Here is a 19,719-nt window from a genome sequence, read left to right on the forward strand (position 1 = left end):
TTACAGAATACATCGAGACATACATGAATTAACTCTTTTGTTATTTTATTTTTGTGTTTTCTTTGAAAAATTATATTTTTTATCTTGTAATTTGCATGTTTTTCTATTTTTGGTCTTGTGTGTGTGTCTATATATATAAATATATATATATATTTATATATATCATTTTTGGTCATTTAACTTATATGCTTTTTCATTTTTGGTATTTTTTCAACCGGAAAACATGATGGACTTGAATAAAAAAACACTAGCAATGAAAAAACACACTAATAATGTAGTACAATATAGCACTTCAAAATTTTCCTCCTAGGGTTTCCTGGTGAAGCCGTCTGTGAGGGTTTCTTCCCTACCTTGGTGTAGGTTTTCGGCTACAAACTTTTACGTTCAGATTCCGGCATCCTCTGAGCGTGATCTAATTCTCCAAATGACCCAGATGAAGTTACACGATTGGTTTAAGAATTAAAGCTCTCGACAAAACCCAACGCTGACCTACCTCTAATGATTGAGGCCGAATCTCAGTCGATCGGAGAGCAAAGAATTGGAAACTGTCTAGTGGCTAAAGTTGTTTCTATCAAGGCTATTAACCGTGAGGCTTTTGTGACTCACATTCCTCGTATCTTGTAAGCTAATAAACATATAGAGATTGGCGTCATGGGAGATAATATGTTTCTATTGGACTTCAAATCAATACAGGATAGAAAGCGAGCGATCTCGGGTGGCTCCTAGAATTTTTTTTTCCTAGATCTCATCATTTTCAGAGAGCCGGATAGTCTGCAAACTCACAGCATGTTGCCGTTCACTGAAATATCAATATGGATTCAATGCTATAATCTCCCACTTATCTTCATGCACAACGCTTTTCTGGAAAAAATAGGAAGCCATATTGGGATTGTTGAAGAAATTGATACGAAAGAGAATGACTTTTCTATGGGTTTCTACGCTTAAATAAAGGTACGCATTGACATTACTAATCCTTTGAAGCCACACATTTGAATTTCTCTTGACAATGGGGAAGAAGATATTATTGTGATATTTTCAAATGAGCGCTTACCGGATTTTTGATATAAATTGTGGCTTTATTGGACATTACTTTCGGGTATGTGATACTACACCTCAAGAAAATGGCAAGTTGAGTTACGACAATTGGTTAAAAGCTTCACGTAGAGATGGGGGAAGTATCAAACCTCGATAGCCTTCCTCGTCTACAATAAATTGCAGTCATCAGAAATACTGTTCTAGTAGCCAATCTCATGACTCTGAGGAGATAGGAGCTAGCGAATCTGGTGGATTTATACACCAGAATGGCAAGGCGGTAGTTGTTTCTAATCAACCTGAGGATACACCATCACGTGAGGCTAGTGAGATGGCAGAGATGAATTACAATAATCGAAAGATATCCAATCAACGGGAGACTCTTGATCCCCTTAATCCCCATCCTCATATAGCTCTTGAATAGAAACCTCCACCAGTAATATCCAATATGGTGCAAAATATCTCAAGTCAGTTTGGTCAAAATCCTTAGCTTGATGCTTTGGAAAAGGTTATGCCAATCCCAAATAAAGATAAGAAAAGATGGAAACGAAGTGCTAGGGAAAAGGGTATTCTTTCAGCCCTAAACCATGATCTGGTTATCTCAAATAATAACAATGCTAATGAAGATTTGGCCCTAACTAAGGCTAGCGACATGGTGAGTAAAAAACGCGAGCTTGAAGATAACATGAATGCTACCGACATTACATCAACGGCGGCGGTTGCTAAGCAACTCTGTCGATACCAATGAGTTGTATAGTTTGGAATGCAGGGGGGCTTAGGAACCAACGGGCATTCCGAGAGCTTAAGCGACTAGTCGCTGAAAAGGACCCATCCCTCCTTTTCATCTCATAATCGAAAATGAAGGATTCTCATTGTTAGTGGTGGAAACATGTCCTCGGTTTTTCTGGTATGTTCATAGTGAATTGTTCTAGAAAGAGCAGAGATCTAATACTACCATGGAAAATTCCTCTAGATGTGACTAACTTTTCGTATTCCTCCAGTCACGTAGACTGCTCGGTTAAACACTTAGAGAAGCTATGGAGGTTTACTGGATTTTATGGTAACCCGGAAGCACGCCATAGACATCTCTCATGGGACCTCCTTCATCGTTTACATGGACTGAAAGAACTCCGAGCTATTATGTGGCTTGTGGGAGGGGACTTTAATGAAATATGCTATGATCAAGAAAAATGAGAGGAAACTTGAAGCCATTGCACCAGACCCAGGCCTTCCTGGACGTCCTAGATGATGCTCCTTACAAGATTTGCATGGAAGTGGTGATTTCTTTAAGTGGGTTAATCGGTGATCAGTAAAAGACATCATATTTTAATGTTTTGACCGATACGTTGGAACCATGGAGTGGAGAATATTATATCCTACAACGAGAGCTCACTCCCTGGAATTCTACTATTCATACTATAGGCCTATTGTCATGGAACTGGGATCAGGGGCTTCTCATATTTACCCACAAAAGTCTATGTTCATATTTGAAACTCACTGGGCCAGTGAGGCTGATTGTTCGCAATTAATTTCTCAAAGTTGGTCTAGGAAAAACACCGAACTCAGGCTCTCATATCGTATTAAGCAATGGAAATAAATCCTTGGTGAGTGGGCTGATTCCAAATTCCGTTTCATTCCAAGACAGCTCAAACAAAAACGAGCCTTCATGAATAGACTAAAGACTCATGCTAACTGGCAGAACTCGGCTTCCATTATTCAGGAACTGGAGCAACAAGTTGAAATTCTCTCCTCAAAGGAAGATATATAATGGAAACAACGGAGTATGGTCAACTGGTTGGCACATGGTGACAGGAATTCCAGATACTTTCATGCTTGCGCATCCATCAGAAGAGCGAGGAACTTTGTTAGTGGGTTGATGTTAGCTCATGGGGATTGGTGTTCTGATAAAAATAGTATGGCTGAGATTGTGGTGGATTATTTCTCTGGCTTTTTCAAATCAGACAACCCATCATTCGAGGATATTCACCAGGTGATAGAACACATACAACCGAAGATAACAGAGCAAATGAACTCGATCTTATGTTCTATGTTTACTGTTGAGGAAGTCAAGAGTGCTTTGTTTGATATGTACCCAGATAAAACCCCATGGCCGGATGGCATGCCTGCTTTCTTTTCCATAAATATTGGCAGGAAGTGGGTCAAGAGGTTACACTGGCTGTTCTTGATGTATTTAACAATGGGGCACAACTTCTTGATTGGAATGAAACCATTGTTACTCTTATCCCGAAAGTTAACAATCCTATGCTCATGAAGGATTTCCGGCAAATAAGGTTGGATACGTAGTAGGAAAAAAGGAAAGAAGGGTTATGCAGCCTTAAAACTTGACACGAGTAAGGCTTATGATAGAATTGAATGGGGTTTTTTGGAGCACATCATGGGAAAGCTCGGATTCACCCCTACTTGGGTTGAGAGGGTCATGTCATGTGTTTGTTCAGTGAAATACTCATTTGTTCTCAATGGAGATTTAATTGGTCATGAGTCTCCTGGGAGAGGACTGCGACAAGGTGATCCTCTTTCACCTTTCTTATTCGTTTTGTGTGCTCAAGGTTTTTTCTCTATCTTGAGCTCTTATGAAGCATGTAAATGGATAACTGGGTTCCTTATTGCTTCCTCGAGCCCCCCAATCATCTATTTTTCGCAGATGATAGCCTCGTATTTTTAAAAGCTACTCTCGAATATTGCATCGTGTCGTGACTTTGATTGTTGCACTCCCAATAGCAGGTTGTCCGCAAATAGTATAATTCGGTGAGTCCGATATCGTATCCACAGGGAAGCTACGGTAATTACAAGTCCATTACAATGTCTTTTTGTTTTTTTGTTTTTCTTTTAATTGTTTGAATCTTTAATTGATAATTTTTAATTGTTCAAATTTTAATTTAAGTAGTTGATATTAGAGGATCCATTCTTGATATTTTAATAAAGTTAACATTAATGAACATTATTGAAATCCACTTAATAAAATGGTTCCAATATATTAAATAATCATATTTATATTATATTATATACTATTTTCGTATAAGTATAAAATATATATCAAAACTTATAAATGTTGTCAAGTATTTATTGTGCTATATATATTTGTAAACACTAAATCAAGGTTCCCACTTTAAATGGTTGGTAAAACCAAACTAATATTTAAATGGTACCAAGAAATTAATAATATGATATATTGATATATAATAAATCAAGACATCCACTTTAAATGGTTGGTAAAACCAAACAAACATTTAAATGGTACCAAGAATTTAGTGTAACATATAGCAACAATAAATCAAAACTCCCACTTATAAGTAGGGTATAAAAATGCTTAAAGAAATAAATATAACATAAACAATAAATAATGATTAAATAATATAAAACATAGATTATTATCTTTTAATAACCTTATTATCATACCAAGAGATTCACCTTTTCATCTCAACCTTGGGAAGTTAGCTACTCATTATTCAAAGTATAAAACTTTGAATATGAAATTAACATACTAATTATTTTTAAATGATGAAATAAAGGAAAAATAAAGAGAGAAATATTATGAAATCAAAGATTTGTTCATAGAATGAGGGATATCTCAATTCATTACAATGCACCCCTATTTATAGACAAATTTGGGGAGACAACCACAAATAAAATATTATTTTTTTACACATAAGTCTTCATTGGTGTTCCAAGAAATTATATTTTAATACACGTCACTTTTGAAAATCTTCCCATCCAATTTTGCTTCTCCACATGAAATAAAACATGTGGATAATTGAGTTGTTTGAATTGTGGTATTTTATTTTAACCATTTGACTAAGGAGTTTGAGAGATATGGTCAAAATACTAGAGCGTGGTAAAACTGTCATTCCTTTGGTAATTTTGTTTGTTGCTTAATTTGATCCCAATTGTGACAAGATTTTTGTAACCACCCATTACAGGCCCAGTGGACCGCCCATACGGCCCACTGCCCCGATCGACCCTAGGCGATCCCGATCTTGGGCTCCCTCAAAGGGGCCTTTTCCCTCACGGGCTTTCCATAGGCGTCGTACGGTTTACTCATATGATCTCCCCCTCCCTACCAAGGGGTTTCTTTCGCCTCCTCAGGACTCGATCCCATGACCTATAGGATAAGTACATTGATATCAAGAGTCCTAGTACCAATTGAGCTGCGCCTTTTATTGTAACGACCCATTACAAGCCAGTGGACCGCCCATACGGCCCACTGCCCCGATCGACCCTAGGCTATCCCGATCTTGGGCTCCCTCAAGGGGCCTTTTCCCTCACGGGCTTTCCATAGGCGTCGTACGGGTTACTCATAGAACTCTCCAGCCCATGCACTGGAGCTTGTGCCTTCCCAGACTCGAACCTGAGATCACATGGATATATAGATACTCAGCACAAGTCTGGTACCAATTGAGTAACCCAAGTCTATGAGTAACCCGTACGACGCCTATGGAAAGCCCGTGAGGGAAAAGGCCCCTTGAGGGAGCCCAAGATCGGGATAGCCTAGGGTCGATCGGGGCAGTGGGCCGTATGGGCGGTCCACTGGGCTTGTAATGGGTCGTTACAATTTTTATCTCATTCTTGTCACCAATATTGTAGATATTATCATCAACTTTCTACAGGTCCAAGAATCATCTTAATCTCATTTGCAACGCCAAGTTTATTCTTGTTTTATCGAACTTGTACAAATAGTAAAAACTTATAATTACACAACAACTTATTTTTTATACAATTTATTATAAAACATATAATATTTAAACATTTAATAAAACAAAAACTATAAATTTATATTATAAAACATTTAATTAATGTACAATTTTTATATTTATCACATCAAAATCCTCAAGTGCTTGTTACTATATGAAAAGGCTTCAGGCCAGCTCATAAACTTTGAGAAATCTTCTCTTTATTTTAGCATGAACACGGATGAGATGGAAACTAATCGAATAAGTATGTCATCCACGTAAAGACATAAAATGACATATCCAACTTCAGTGTTCTTTATGTATACACATTTGTCACATTCACCGAATTTAAATCACTTTCTATCATGGCTTTATCAAACTTTTTGTGTCATTGCTTTGGTGCTTGTTTTAAGCCATACAGAGACTTCACCAATTTACAAACCTTATTTTCTTGATCCGTCGCAGAAAATCCCTCAGGTTGTTCCACGTAAATTTTTTCTTCTAAATCTCCATTTAGAAAAGCTGTTTTTACATCCATTTGGTGTACTTCAAAATTCCGCAAGGCGGCAATCGCAAGTATCACACGAATAGAGGTTATTCTCGATACAGGAGAATATGTATCAAAGTAATTCAGCCCTTCACGTTGATGGTAACCTTTAATTACCAATCTGGCTTTATACTTATCTATGGTTCCATCTGATTTCATTTTCCTTTTGAAAACCCATTTACAGCCTAGTGGTTTGCTTCCCGGAGGAAGATTTACTAATTCCCACGTATGGTTTTGTAAAATGGATTCCATTTCAGAATTGATAGCCTCTTTCCATAGAGGTCTCTCAGATGAACTCATTGCTTCCTTGAAGCTTTGAGGTTCACTTTCCATCATGAAAGTGATGAAATCCGGACCAAAAGATTTCTCAGTCCTAGCTCTTGCTACGTCTAGGTTCAATATCTTAATCAAGGTCTTGTTCTTTATCAATTGTCTCATACAATCTTTTGGATGAACTTGGTTCTTCCTTAGATTTGTATGGAAACATGTGTTCAAAGAACGAAGCATTTCTTGATTCCATTATCGTATTCTTGTGAATATCAGGTATTTGAGATTCATGTACAAGAAAACGATATGCGCTACTGTTTTGAGCATATCCAATGAAAATGCAATCAACAGTTTTTGGTCTTATTTTTACTTTCTTTGGAGTGGGTACTGCTACCTTGACAAGACACCCCCACACTCGCAAGTATTGGTAGGAAGGACTTCTACCTTTCCATAACTCATATGGACTTTTATCTTGTTTCTTTCGGAGCACCTTATTTAAAAGGTAATTTGCTGTTAGAACAGCTTCCCCCTACATGTTCTGTGGTAAACCAGAACTTAATAACAACGCATTCATCATTTCTTTCAAGGTCCGATTCTTTCTCACTGCAATACCATTTTGATGAGGAGAATAAGGTGCAGTTCTTTCGTGTTTGATACCATGTTGAGCACAAAACTCAGCAAATGGTGATTCATATTCACCTCAACGATCACTTCTTAGCACCTTAATTTTCCTGCTAAGTTGATTTTCAACTTCACTCTTATATTGGACAAATTTGTCAACAGCTTCATCCTTACTTTTGAGGAGATACACATAACAAAATTTTGTGCTATCATCAACAAAAGTAATGAAGTATTTATTTCCATCACGAGTTTGTACACCTTTTAAATCACATATATCACTGTGAATTAGATCAAGTGGTTCACTATTTCTTTCAATAGTTCGAAAAGATGATCTCGTTAGTTTTGTCTCAACACAAGTTTCACGTTTGTGTTGTTTATCAATTTGGAATGCAGGAATGCTTTTCATGTTAATTAATCTACGAATTGTATCATAATTAACGTGTCCAATTCTGCCATACCATAAACAAGAAGACTCAAGTAAGTAAGCAAAAGTATTAACTTTATTCATCACGGGCTTAATAGCCATTACATTTAGTTTGAACAAACCATTACAAACATAACCTTTGCCAACAAACATTCCACTCTTTGACAAAACCACCTTATCTGACTCAAAGACAATGCGGAAACCATGCTTGTTAAGAAGGGACCCAGACACCAAGTTCTTGTGAATATCCGGTACATACAAGACATTGTTCAGAGTCAGTTCTTTTCCAGATGTCATCTTCAGAACAACTTTCCCTTGACCCTTGATTTCAGAAGTAGCGGAATTTCCCATGAATAGTTTTCACCATTCTCAGATTCCTCAAGAGTAGCAAATATCTCCTTGTCCGAGCAAACATGGCGAGTGGCACCAGTGTCAATCCACCACTCTCTTGGGTTAGAACCCACCAAATTAACTTCTGATATTACAGCACAGAGATTCATGTTCAAAACCTCTTGAGATATGTTCTCTACCACATTCGTCTCTCAGTTCTCTTTGGCTTCTTACATTCAGATGCCTTGTGACCCATGCCATCACAGTTATAGCATTTTCCTGAGAACTTCTTCTTTCAAACGCCTCCGTTGGGTCCCATGTTCAACCTTTTGTTAGAAGAGGAAAATGTTCTATTTTTCGAGCTCTCACCATGCTCGACAACATTTGCCTTAGCGGCAACAATAGAAAACAATCGTCTTTCTGAACTCTTGTTGTCTTCCTCGATGCAAAGTCGAACAATGAGCTCTTCAACATTCATCTCCTTTCGCTTGTGCTTCAAGTAATTTTTTAAATCCTTCTAAGCTGGTGGTAGCTTCTCAACAATAATAGCAGCCACTTGGAATGATTCGCTCAAAGTCATCCCCTCACCGTGAATCTCGTGAAGAATCACTTAGAGTTCTTGAACTTGGCTGATAACCGGCTTTGAATCCACCATTTTAAAGTCCAGAAAGCGACCAACGAGAAACTTCTTGGCCTCGCCATCCTCGGTTTTGTACTTTCTGTCAAGGGATTCCCACAGCTCTTTAACCTTTTTCTTTTCGCAAAACACGTTGTAGAGCGAATCGGCCAATCCGTTTAGTACATAGTTTCGGCATAAGAAATCAGAATGATTCCATGCCTCCATCGCACTAACAGATTCAACATCTCCCTCACCCTCTTGGAGTTTAGGAGCATCCTCAGAGAGGAATCTAGCCAGGTTCAGCATCTTCAAGTAAAACAGCATCTTCTGTTTCCATCTTTTGAAGTCCATACCAGTGAACTTGTCGGGTTTTTCACCGTGAGTGGCTGGGACAGCAACTGCAGCAGCACGTGGAGTAACACGAGGGACAACCTGAGGCACAGGAGGGACAACTTGACCAGTTTTCCTTTGCACGCTAGTTTCAGTAGCCATATCTGAAACAAACCACGTAATGAGTATTCTGTTTTAAGATTGTTGTACAAAATATATGGAAGAAACAGAAAGTATACGAGAAACCAGCGAGCCAATATCGTGAACAAAACAGAAGCACAATGATCAAAATAAATCAAACCGAGGCCAGTATGAAATACAGTGTCCTTAAAATAGATTCGTCCCCTTTGGTATGTGCTTCGAGGATGAAGTCGGACGTCTGTTTCCCAGGATATAACGGAACAACTAACAGTACCTTAGTACGAGGCACCACTACGGCAAACTGTAATGTACCTGAACTTTATGACGATGGCAGAATAACGGCAGCCGGTGGAAGCAGCAGCAGCCGAGACAACAAGGTAAAGCTTTCGAAAATATGAGACTGGAGAAGAGTGTGCTGGAGAGTGTGTGAAAGGCTTGAGGCTGCCTCTATATATAGGCACTCTTGTTCCATATGGACAATCACGGCTGGCCATCCGAAAGGTCAAAGGTCAGTCCAGCTGGAACACCAAAGGTCAGTCCAGCTAGAGCACCAAAGGTCACTTCAGTTGGAACACCAAAGGTCAACTGAAATACCAAAGGTCTTGGTCCATAATTTAAATTTTCGAAAATAAAAATAGCAAAAGCCAGGTGAACCTTGGTGGGAAATTTTGCCTTGATCGGTTCGACATTCGACGCGCCAGGTCGCGGTCGTAAGCTTGCACACAATTCAAGCCTTTTTCCACTGCAAATGGGGCCCATGATTTGCACCCCCTGCGCCGACGTGCGCGAGAGAGAGCCTCTTGACCAATATTTGTTACACCTCTATAAAATGCAACTCAATATAAGCTCACCAATGCTTTGTTTATTTTCCTATGTGGGACATTTCCCACTTGCCAACTATTAGGCATTGCTTGTCCAATTTCTCATTCAAAAGATACAAGCCCAATAGGCCTCTAAGTCCAACATAATCACCAGGTCCTAGACATTGTGAATACTCTCATAGAGGATGGTACTTGGAATGAACCTCTGGTACGCACTACCATTTCACCTCATCTAATTGATGAAGTATTAGCGATTCCAATCTCACATCTCTCGGATGAGGATTGCAGATATTGGCACTTTGATCCTAAAGGAAAATATTTTGTCCGCGATGGGTACAAACTCGAAATTGGGTTCTATGACTCCCCTAGCCATAACTCGGAACTCCATTCGAAAAGCTGGTGGAAATTCATAAGGTCTATGTCAGACCCTCCTAAGGTCCGGATCTTTTGGTGGAGAGCAACACACAATATTATTCACACGCGAGCTAATTTATTGGCGCATGTTGCATGTTTTCTTAATTGCTTGCAAGTGCACAACGTCAAGTTATAATAAAATGTATTTTTTGAGTACAAGTGTCGATCCCACGATGAGTATATATATAAATGTATATTAATGCTTGTAATTAAAATATTCTCAATTTTATTTAGAAAAATTGATTAAATGATTTGTTTGCGAGAATGACTAAATTGACACAAGATTTAAATAAAATATCACAACAAACTTGTGCAAATAACAATAGAATAAAAGATCTAGAGGTCCGATTTCACGCAACTATCCACCATGTGTTATTTTGTATATCTATATTATAAATGTCATTCTTATTCATTAGCCAAGAATTCTAAATTCTCTACTCCATCTTCCGATTGCTAAGTAGATACTAATTATCTAACAAAAGATTGTAACGTCCCCGTCAACAATCTAAAATTAAATAACACAATAGCACTAATTTCTCTTAATGGCTTCAATAGCAATATATGTCCTCCCGAACTCTATAAATACCATCGATGTATTTTTCCCTTTCTTGTTTATAAAATCCCTTGTTCAAGTGATAACTTATAAACATAAGAATCATTCAAGATATGGCCAGTAAAATGAAAGCGTTAAGATTGGAAAAATACAAATGAATAATAACGAAAACTTATATAGCATAATTCATAAATCCCAACACATGGTTTCTAGTTTTGTTCCATCTTTCCCCTAGACACAAGAATTAGTTCATAATAATAATACAAACAACACAACAACACATGAATCTTAAACAAGACATATCAAATAAAAATAAAGAAAGAAGAACTTAGAACAAGAGTGTGGAGTGCAGGTAATTTCTCTCCAAAGTGTGCAAGAAATCTCCTAAGAATCATGAATTTTAGCTTTGAACTTCTTTTTAGCCTCCTCTCCTTTCCTTTGCTCCCTTCCTACCCTAGATAGTAAATAATAGAAGCCTTTTATAGTCCTAGGCAAGTCCTTGCACGCAAAACACAAAAGTCCTCAACTCCATGCGCAGCACACCAAAAATCAGCATTTTCCGGACTTTGTCTGTCAACGACCGCGGGTGCGCTATAACACAGACCGCGGGTGCGGTCTAGTTTCGGGGAAACTTTAATCTCCAAGCTACGAAGACCGCGGGTGCGGTGCAACATGTACCGCGGGTGCAGTACTGCTTCGGAAATTTTTAAAATTGCTTTTCATGGACCGCGGGTGCGGTGCCATTTCTAGCGCGGGTGCGCTTTATTCTCGGAAATTTTCATCTTTTGCACTTTCCAATTCAACACTTTTACTACTCCAATTTCTCATTCTAAGCTTCCAAACTATAACAACAAAAACAACAACAAATCACATAAAACCTGCTCAAGAATCACAAAATTCTAAGTTAAAAACAAGTAATAAAAGTACAATAAATTGCACTTATCAGCGCACCATGTACCTGTATCATTCTTGTGCCAGCTATGCCATTATGGACATGATTCTACTTGTCATGCCCTTTTCTGGCGTCCGTGGTAAAAAGGAGTTGGAAGGACACAATGTTCCATCATTTTCTAAAACAGGTACGAGGAATGGAATTCATCAATATTTTCCTTCGGATGAAAGCAGCGGTAAACAAGAAAGACATGGAGATCTTTGTTATGCGAACATGGGCCGTGTGGCATGAAAGGCTTTGGATTCTTTACGCTAAGATACAACGTAATGATCAATTGGATGTGGACCGAAGTATCTCTATGTTAAAGGATTTCAAGGAAGCCCACGCATCCCTAAGTATCACCCATGTACAGAGGAATATTGTTCCACGAGATCGCTGGCAACGACCATCGCCTATTATATTGAAATTGGAAGTCGATGCAGCGATGAATTATGTTTTCGGTGGGTATTCAGTTTGAGGGATAGTACGAGACCATGATGGACAAATTATATCAGCCTTCAGACTAAGAATCTACAAACCACCATCAGTTGTATATGCGGAATTAGTTTCGATAAAAGAAGGATTGCATGTGGTGCAGGAACATGATGTGGAGATCCATGAAATCTCAACTGACTCTCTCCTGGCGGTGCCAGCAGTCGCCAAACTAGCTGAGGACTTCAGTCATAATGGTGCAATTGCTAAAGAATTACGGAAAGCACTGGATAGCCGTCACAAGATAGATCTTAATCATGATTCTAGATCGGCGAATGTAGTGGCACACACACTAATATTTTTTTGCTTTTTCCCCCTTTCTCCTTTGTTTGGAAAGCTGGGAAGTTTTTTTTTGGGTTGGTAACAGGACCATCAATGAAAAAGTGCAAATTGATCACTAACAATACTAAAAGTAAAAAAAAAATACAAATTACAAGATAAAAAATATAATTTTTTTTGTTTCTCCTTTTCAATTCATTAATACGACTTATTTTATGTTACATCGATAATATTATTCGTGGTATACTTCTGTACATTACAGATAGACTTAGCCCGATAATAACCAAAAAGAAATTTTGAACATCAATTTGACTTCTCCCAATGAAGAGTAATATGTTATTGTCGAAGTTGGTTTTGCTAACACATATCATTTGACTTCTTATATTAATTAATTTAAATTTCTCCAATGCATAATTANACTTTTCCGGTAAAGATTTGGTTCAAAGCATATTCATTCAAGAAAGGAATACTCAATAAATATTTGATGCTATGTGGTGTGTGTTAAAATTGATCAAGATTCATACTCAATGGAAGTGTTTATCGATTGTACATAAGCTAGATCCTCCCAATCACTCTCCACTAGTATATTAGACAACTATGACTTGGTCAATAGGATTTGCAATGCTTGTAATGTTAGGCCTTGGCTCACGGCTACAAATGAATATTAGGAATTCAAATAAGGGAGTAAGTTGAATTTTATATCTTTTGCAAACTCCACTTTTTCTTTTATCTCCATTTTTTTCATTTCATCTCTTTTTCTCCAACTCTTCAATGAAAAATCATTCATTTTTTTTCTTTTTTTTGTAGGAGAATTTCAATTTCTTTAATTCTTTGAATTCTTTCTCCCTTGAGAAGGTAAGAAATTAGTGTTTAAGATATTCAACAGGGTGGTAAATGTGGGATATTTGAAAGAACATCGAATGGGGGTCTTTTACACATTTTTATGTGTGCCATTCGAATTCATATAAGCTTCAAAGAGGTGACAAACGATAAATCATTTTTATTTGGTGGCTTGAAAGGCTCAATCGATAAGAAAAAAAATCACCTAAATCATGCCTAAATCATAAATTGTCCGTATTTCGCCTCGAGTGTTGTTTGGATAGTTCTAGACAAAATCTCAATTCACCAACACAAAATAGAATCTAATCATCGTGAAAAAATGGTGTCTCAATGCATCAACCAAATACATATATATTCAAAAGAAAAGTGCTTGGCTTCCAAAAAATTCAAGAACACAATTCTTTTCTCATATAGGCTCAACAGGGCTTCAAATGGATATTTATGAACAATATAAATAGGCCCAAGTAAAGTCAAAGATTGACTCAATCATCTATGTGTTTGAAAAAATTTATTTCAATGTCAAATGAAAATCACAGAGTTGTATAGAAATTATAAGTCTCAAAATTATAAAATCTCATGATTGTTCTCTAGATTTTTCAAATTGATCAATTATCATGAACGTAATGCATGACTTTTCCTCTTAATGCAAAATTTTTCTTTTCTCATCATCGGCCATTAAAATATTTCATGACTAAAAACACTAAAAACACACAAGCAAACAACTCAAAAGAAAATAAAACACACAAAATAAAACTAAAGAAAACACAACACTCAAATAAAACTAAATTAAACACACAAAATAAAATAAATAAACAATATCTCCCCCAAACTAAAACATGTGCATCGTCCTCGATGTGAATAAGCATGAAAGATAGAGAAATACACATACCTATGGCAACGACCGTCATTAGTCATTGCCATCGTCATCCTCTTCATCATCTTGTGGTGGCTGTTGTTGGAACTCCGGCGGGTGGTATATGGGTGGCCACTGAGGAGGAGATGGAAATGGATTACGAGAGGTTGAGGCTGCTGGAAATTGCTGAGCCAAGACAGACGTAAAATCCATCATATAATCCATAAATGTATCGGTCCTAAACCGAAACGCATCCATGTCTTGACGTTGATTTCGCATTTCCTCTTCCAAATGGGTCAACCTATCTCTCATATTTCCTGGTTGCGGTTGTGGTTGTGGCTGTGGTTCTTGAGNCCTGAAAAATAGAAAATGTTTTTAATAAATAATTGTTTTTAATTATNGCTCGACGTGCTGCCGCTTGATCACCTCTCACTGCCCTATGTGGTTGAATTACCACAATGACATTTTTCGGCTTCAACATTTCTTCATTCACAGCCCAAGTCACTCCCGCATTTTGGCATAATGCTGTGATCAAAGAAGGGTGGAGGAGTCCACTAGGAGAGTTACCATTTGCATATTCAAGCATCGAATCCTGGAGCAATTGCCCTAAATCAATTGCCCGTCCCGTCATAATGCAAAAAGTAAGGATAGCTCTCTCCTTGATGATAGTGGTGGTGTGTTCGGTAGGCTTGATCCTAGCAGAAATAAATGAATACCAATCTTCGGCAACAGTTTTCAAATCAGACTTGGCTAGGCTGACATGCACCTCATCCCTCATTCTCCACTCTGCTCCTTCTATGCAAATTGTTTGAAAAATATGATTATAATCAACATGCTCAGCCCGATATTCTTCATACTCATCATGCATAATATGATGGATGTCATATAAAGTATTTATTGTATGTGCATCAAAGGCCACCATTTTTCCTCTCACCAACACCTTCAATTGTTCATGCCTAACCTTGAGGTTGGCATAGAATTCTCTCACCAATGAAATGACAGCATCTTGTGGCTGCCTGCCAAACTCCTCCCAATGCCGAACAGTAAGCATTAAACCAATTTCGGACCGGGGAAAACTCAAATCAAATCCCCCTCTCTTTTATAATGCTTTATTTAAAATTCTCCCATAATTTTCCTCAGCTATTTTGTTCCAAAATTTGTTTTCATCATAGTTTGAAGATGATGATGCACCCTTAGCTTCTTTCTTTCTAGGAGGCATTTTATCAAACACCTTGAGTTCAACAACTTCCCCTTCAATCAATTCACAAAACTAAATGATTTTTCACTTCCCCAAACTTATTCACCACAATAACAACACTCCAACAATTTTCACACCAATATAATCCACAATTTGAATAATTTACTCCACTCAATGTAAATTTCTTCCATATCCAATAACACCAAATATTTTGAATTTAAAGCAAATGTATTATTGATTTGCTCACCTTGATTGTTTTAATGTTTCTTGTGGAACAAAATCAAAGCTCCCTTCAATCCTTGAAGAAATTTTCGAACCCCTTTGAAACCCTAGGTTTGGTGTTGATTTTTTTGTTGAAAGGAAAGGGATATTTGATGGAATGAGTGAAGCTATTGGTTTTGTAGTGGAGAATTTGTGCTTGGAAGAACAAATCTTGAGTGTGGAGTGTGTTGTGAGAAGATGAAATTCGAAATGGAGGAGAGAAATTGAAGAAGGGTTCTTCGGTGATGGCTAAATTCTGCCCCAATCTGATTTTTAAAACGACGACCGCGGGTGTAGTGTGCAAGGACCCCGGGTGCGGTGTGCTCTCGGCAATTCAGTGACCTTTGATTTTCATTGACCGCGGGTGCGGTTCTTTTTGTAGAGCGGGTGCGCTGATGCTACTGGAATTTAACTAATCTTCGACGTTCAGAGACTGCGGGTGCGCTCAAGACTTACCGCGGGTGCGCAAAGCTCTCGGCAAAAAAATTTTATTTTGTAATTTCAAGAAACCGCGGGTGCGGTACTGCTTCGGCAGAAAATTTTTTTCTCTCCAAATTTTTTTTTTAGTCCTGAAAAGAAAACCATTTTAATTCATAAAATTCTGGGAAGATACAAGAATATACTATTAAAAAAAACACAATCAAAAACAATAAAACAAGAATAAATAATAAAAAAAAACCGAAAACGAAATACAATAGAGAAACACAAATTTGGGTTGCCTCCCAATAAGCGCTTGGTTTAACGTCTTCAGNGTGTTAAAAATTTGGGATCAAAATAACGAGTTTTGGATTTATTCGGGATTTAATAGCCGCACGAAACGTTAATTAACGAGTTAATTAAAACGCATAGTTTTAAGCTTCATAAAATTATGAAAAATTAGGTTTAAGCTTAAATAATTATTATAAGTCTAAGTTTTGAATTTGGAAATTTTATATTAAGGTTTGGTTTAATTCGGGATTAAAACGCATTAATATGTTACATTTGAAGATTAATTTAAAAGTCATCGATGTAAGCTAAATAAAAATATGAGAAAATTCATGTAGGCTTAAATAATTATTTGGGACATGTTAGAGTCAAAGAAATTAAGAAAATGTCAAAAACGTGAAATTTTACGTCCAAGGTTAAAACGGTCTTTTCACACCTAGAAATTAGCAAACGTCATGGCAGTGCCCAGAATGCTGTTTTATGTGCTAATATGANCTCCATTCGACTGAGGATGATATGATAGTGCCACTTTGTGCTTCACACTGTATTTAGCCAAAAGTGAGGTGNTCGATTTATTATGTCAAAATGTTATTTTATAAGGTTATGATTTAATATGTTAAAATGTTTATTTTAAATGTTTGAGATTTAAATGCGTATTTTAAATGTTTATGATGTTGAAATGTTTATTTAAAAGATTTATGGATTTTTATATGTTGAAAAGTTTCTTTTAAAATATTTATGGATTTTTATGAGGAAACGATAACGTTAAAAGATATGTTGCATGCTTGTTTTTTTTAAAGAAAAGGATATTAAATGCATGATTTTTATAAANCGGCAATTCGTGATGCCTATAGATGTTTCCTAACCTTTGGCACCTATCACATGATTTCACTAAGGATAGCTATCCTTAAACAAAGTCGGCCAGAAAAAACCTGATTGCAATCCCTTAGCTGCAGTTCGTGTAGCTCCAAAATGTCCACCGTATGCGGATGAATGACATTGCTCAAGAATTTGGTGTGCTTCAACACCGTCAACACATCTCCTAATCACTTGGTCAGCACATCTCTTATACACACAAGGATCATCCCAGAAGAAAAATTTGATATCATTGAAAAACTTCTTTTTCTGATGGTGGTTCAGATCTGGAGGAATAATACCACAAGACAAGAAATTCGCAATGTCAGCGAACCAAGGGAGTACTGAACTTACCTCAAAGAGTTGTTCATCCGGAAATGTTTCCTGTATTACTCCTTCTTCTTTCCTAACCTCTAGCTCAAGTCTTGATAAGTGGTCAGCCACTNTTATAGTATGGACAGTATTTCGCAAATATATAGTTGGTTGTGTTTATTTTAAAATGATGTCCAAAATATTTTATGTAATTTTTGTGGTTCGGCCGATGCTAGGGAGGTTTTTTAAAAAAAAAAAAAATCTAGCACATTTTAAAGAAAAAGAAAGGCGGACGTTTCATTGAGTCATTGATTTTAACCACACACATTCACGGCTTGCTTCATGTAGTGCAATAATCTCGGCATGATTTGATGAAGTTGNTCTTGCATAATAAATTGCCCTAAACATCCTTTCTCTTCTTTGGCCCAATACCGCACCAACGGCATAGTCACTTGCATCACACATCAGCTCAAAGGGCTCCTTCCAGTCCGGCACTATCATGATTGGTGTTGTCACCAATGCCCTCTTGATTTTCTTGAAAGCCTGCAAACAATCATCATCAAATATGAATGTGGAATCTTTTTCAAGCAAATTACATAAGGGTTTAGTGATCTTAGAAAAATCTTTAATAAATCTCCGATAAAACCCCGCATGTCCTAGAAAGCTCCTTATTCCTTTGNGTTTGTAAAATACATAAGGGCACCGATAGCACTTAAATATGGTACTTCTGGACCAAGAATNAAATGCCCTCTTGGACCATAAAGTGACATTTTTCCCAATTAAGAACTAAGTTCTTTTCTTGGCATCTCTGCAACACAAGGGATAAGTTATGTAAACAATGATCAAATGAAGAGCCAAATACCGAGAAGTCATCCATGAAGACTTCCATGATTTCCTCCGCCATGTCTGCAAATATAGCCATCATACACCTCTGAAAAGTGGCCGGTGCATTGCATAGCCCAAAAGGCATTCTCCTAAAAGCGAACGTGCCATAGGGACACGTAAAAGTAGTCTTTTCCTGATCCTCTGGTGCTATAGCTATCTGGTTATAACCTGAATAACCATCTAAGAAGCAATAATGACAATAAGCAGCAAGTCTATCTAGCATTTGATCAATAAAAAGCAATGGAAAATGATCTTTTCGGGTGGCATTGTTCAATTTTCTATAATCCATACAAACTCGCCAACCAGTTACAGTACAAGTAGATATCAATTCATCATGTTCATTTTTAACCACAGTTATTCCCCCCTTTTTCGGTACAACTTATACAGGAGACACCCAACTGCTATCAGAAATAGCATATATCACACCAACATTCAACAATTTAAGCACCTCATTTTTCACTACTTCTTTCATTACCGGATTTAATCTCCTCTGATTGTCCACATAAGGAGTATATGACTCCTCCATTAAAATTTTATGCCTGCATATAGTGGGGCTAATTCCCCTAATATCAGAAATCGACCATCCCAAGGCAGTTTTATATTCCCTCAATACTCTCAATAATTTATCTTTTTCATTAATAGTAAGGGAGGAAGATATGATTACCGGATATGTCGACTTCTCTCCTAAGAATGCATAACATAGGTGTCTTGGCAGTTCCTTCAAATCAGGAGAGGGTGATATTACCTCTATTTTCTCGTCGACGTTCAACTCCTCAATCAACACATTCGTTTTCTTTTCTTTATGCAATGCTTCAAGAGCCACCAGTTGCTCTTTCACTTCCCAGTCGTTTTCATTAACAGCTTCAGCAGCTCCAACCAAGCAACTCTCCAAAGGGTCCCTAGTTCCTGCACAGTCAAAGGATACACATGAGTTTATAACATCAATGCTTTTACAAGTACTTACCTCATTTGATCCATTCATGGCATGATAGATATTGAAAATGACTTCTTCTCCACCAACTCTCAAGGTGAGTTCACCCTTATACACATCTATCAATGCCCTTCCAGTTGCCAGGAACGGTCTCCCAAGGATTAATGGAGCATCATTATCCTCTTCCATATCTAGAATCACAGAGTCTGCAGGAAAAATAAACTTATCCACTTTTACCAATACATCCTCGACGATCCCACTTGGATACTTAAGACTTCTGTCTGCAAGCTGTAGGGTGATAGTCGTTGGTTTAAATTCTCCAAGCTCCAATTTCCAAAAAATAGAAAATGGCATCAAATTAATACTTGCTCCTAAATCACATAAAGCTTT

This window comes from Primulina huaijiensis, chromosome 12 (assembly GCF_012295235.1).
Source record: "Primulina huaijiensis isolate GDHJ02 chromosome 12, ASM1229523v2, whole genome shotgun sequence".
Lineage (NCBI taxonomy): Eukaryota > Viridiplantae > Streptophyta > Magnoliopsida > Lamiales > Gesneriaceae > Primulina > Primulina huaijiensis.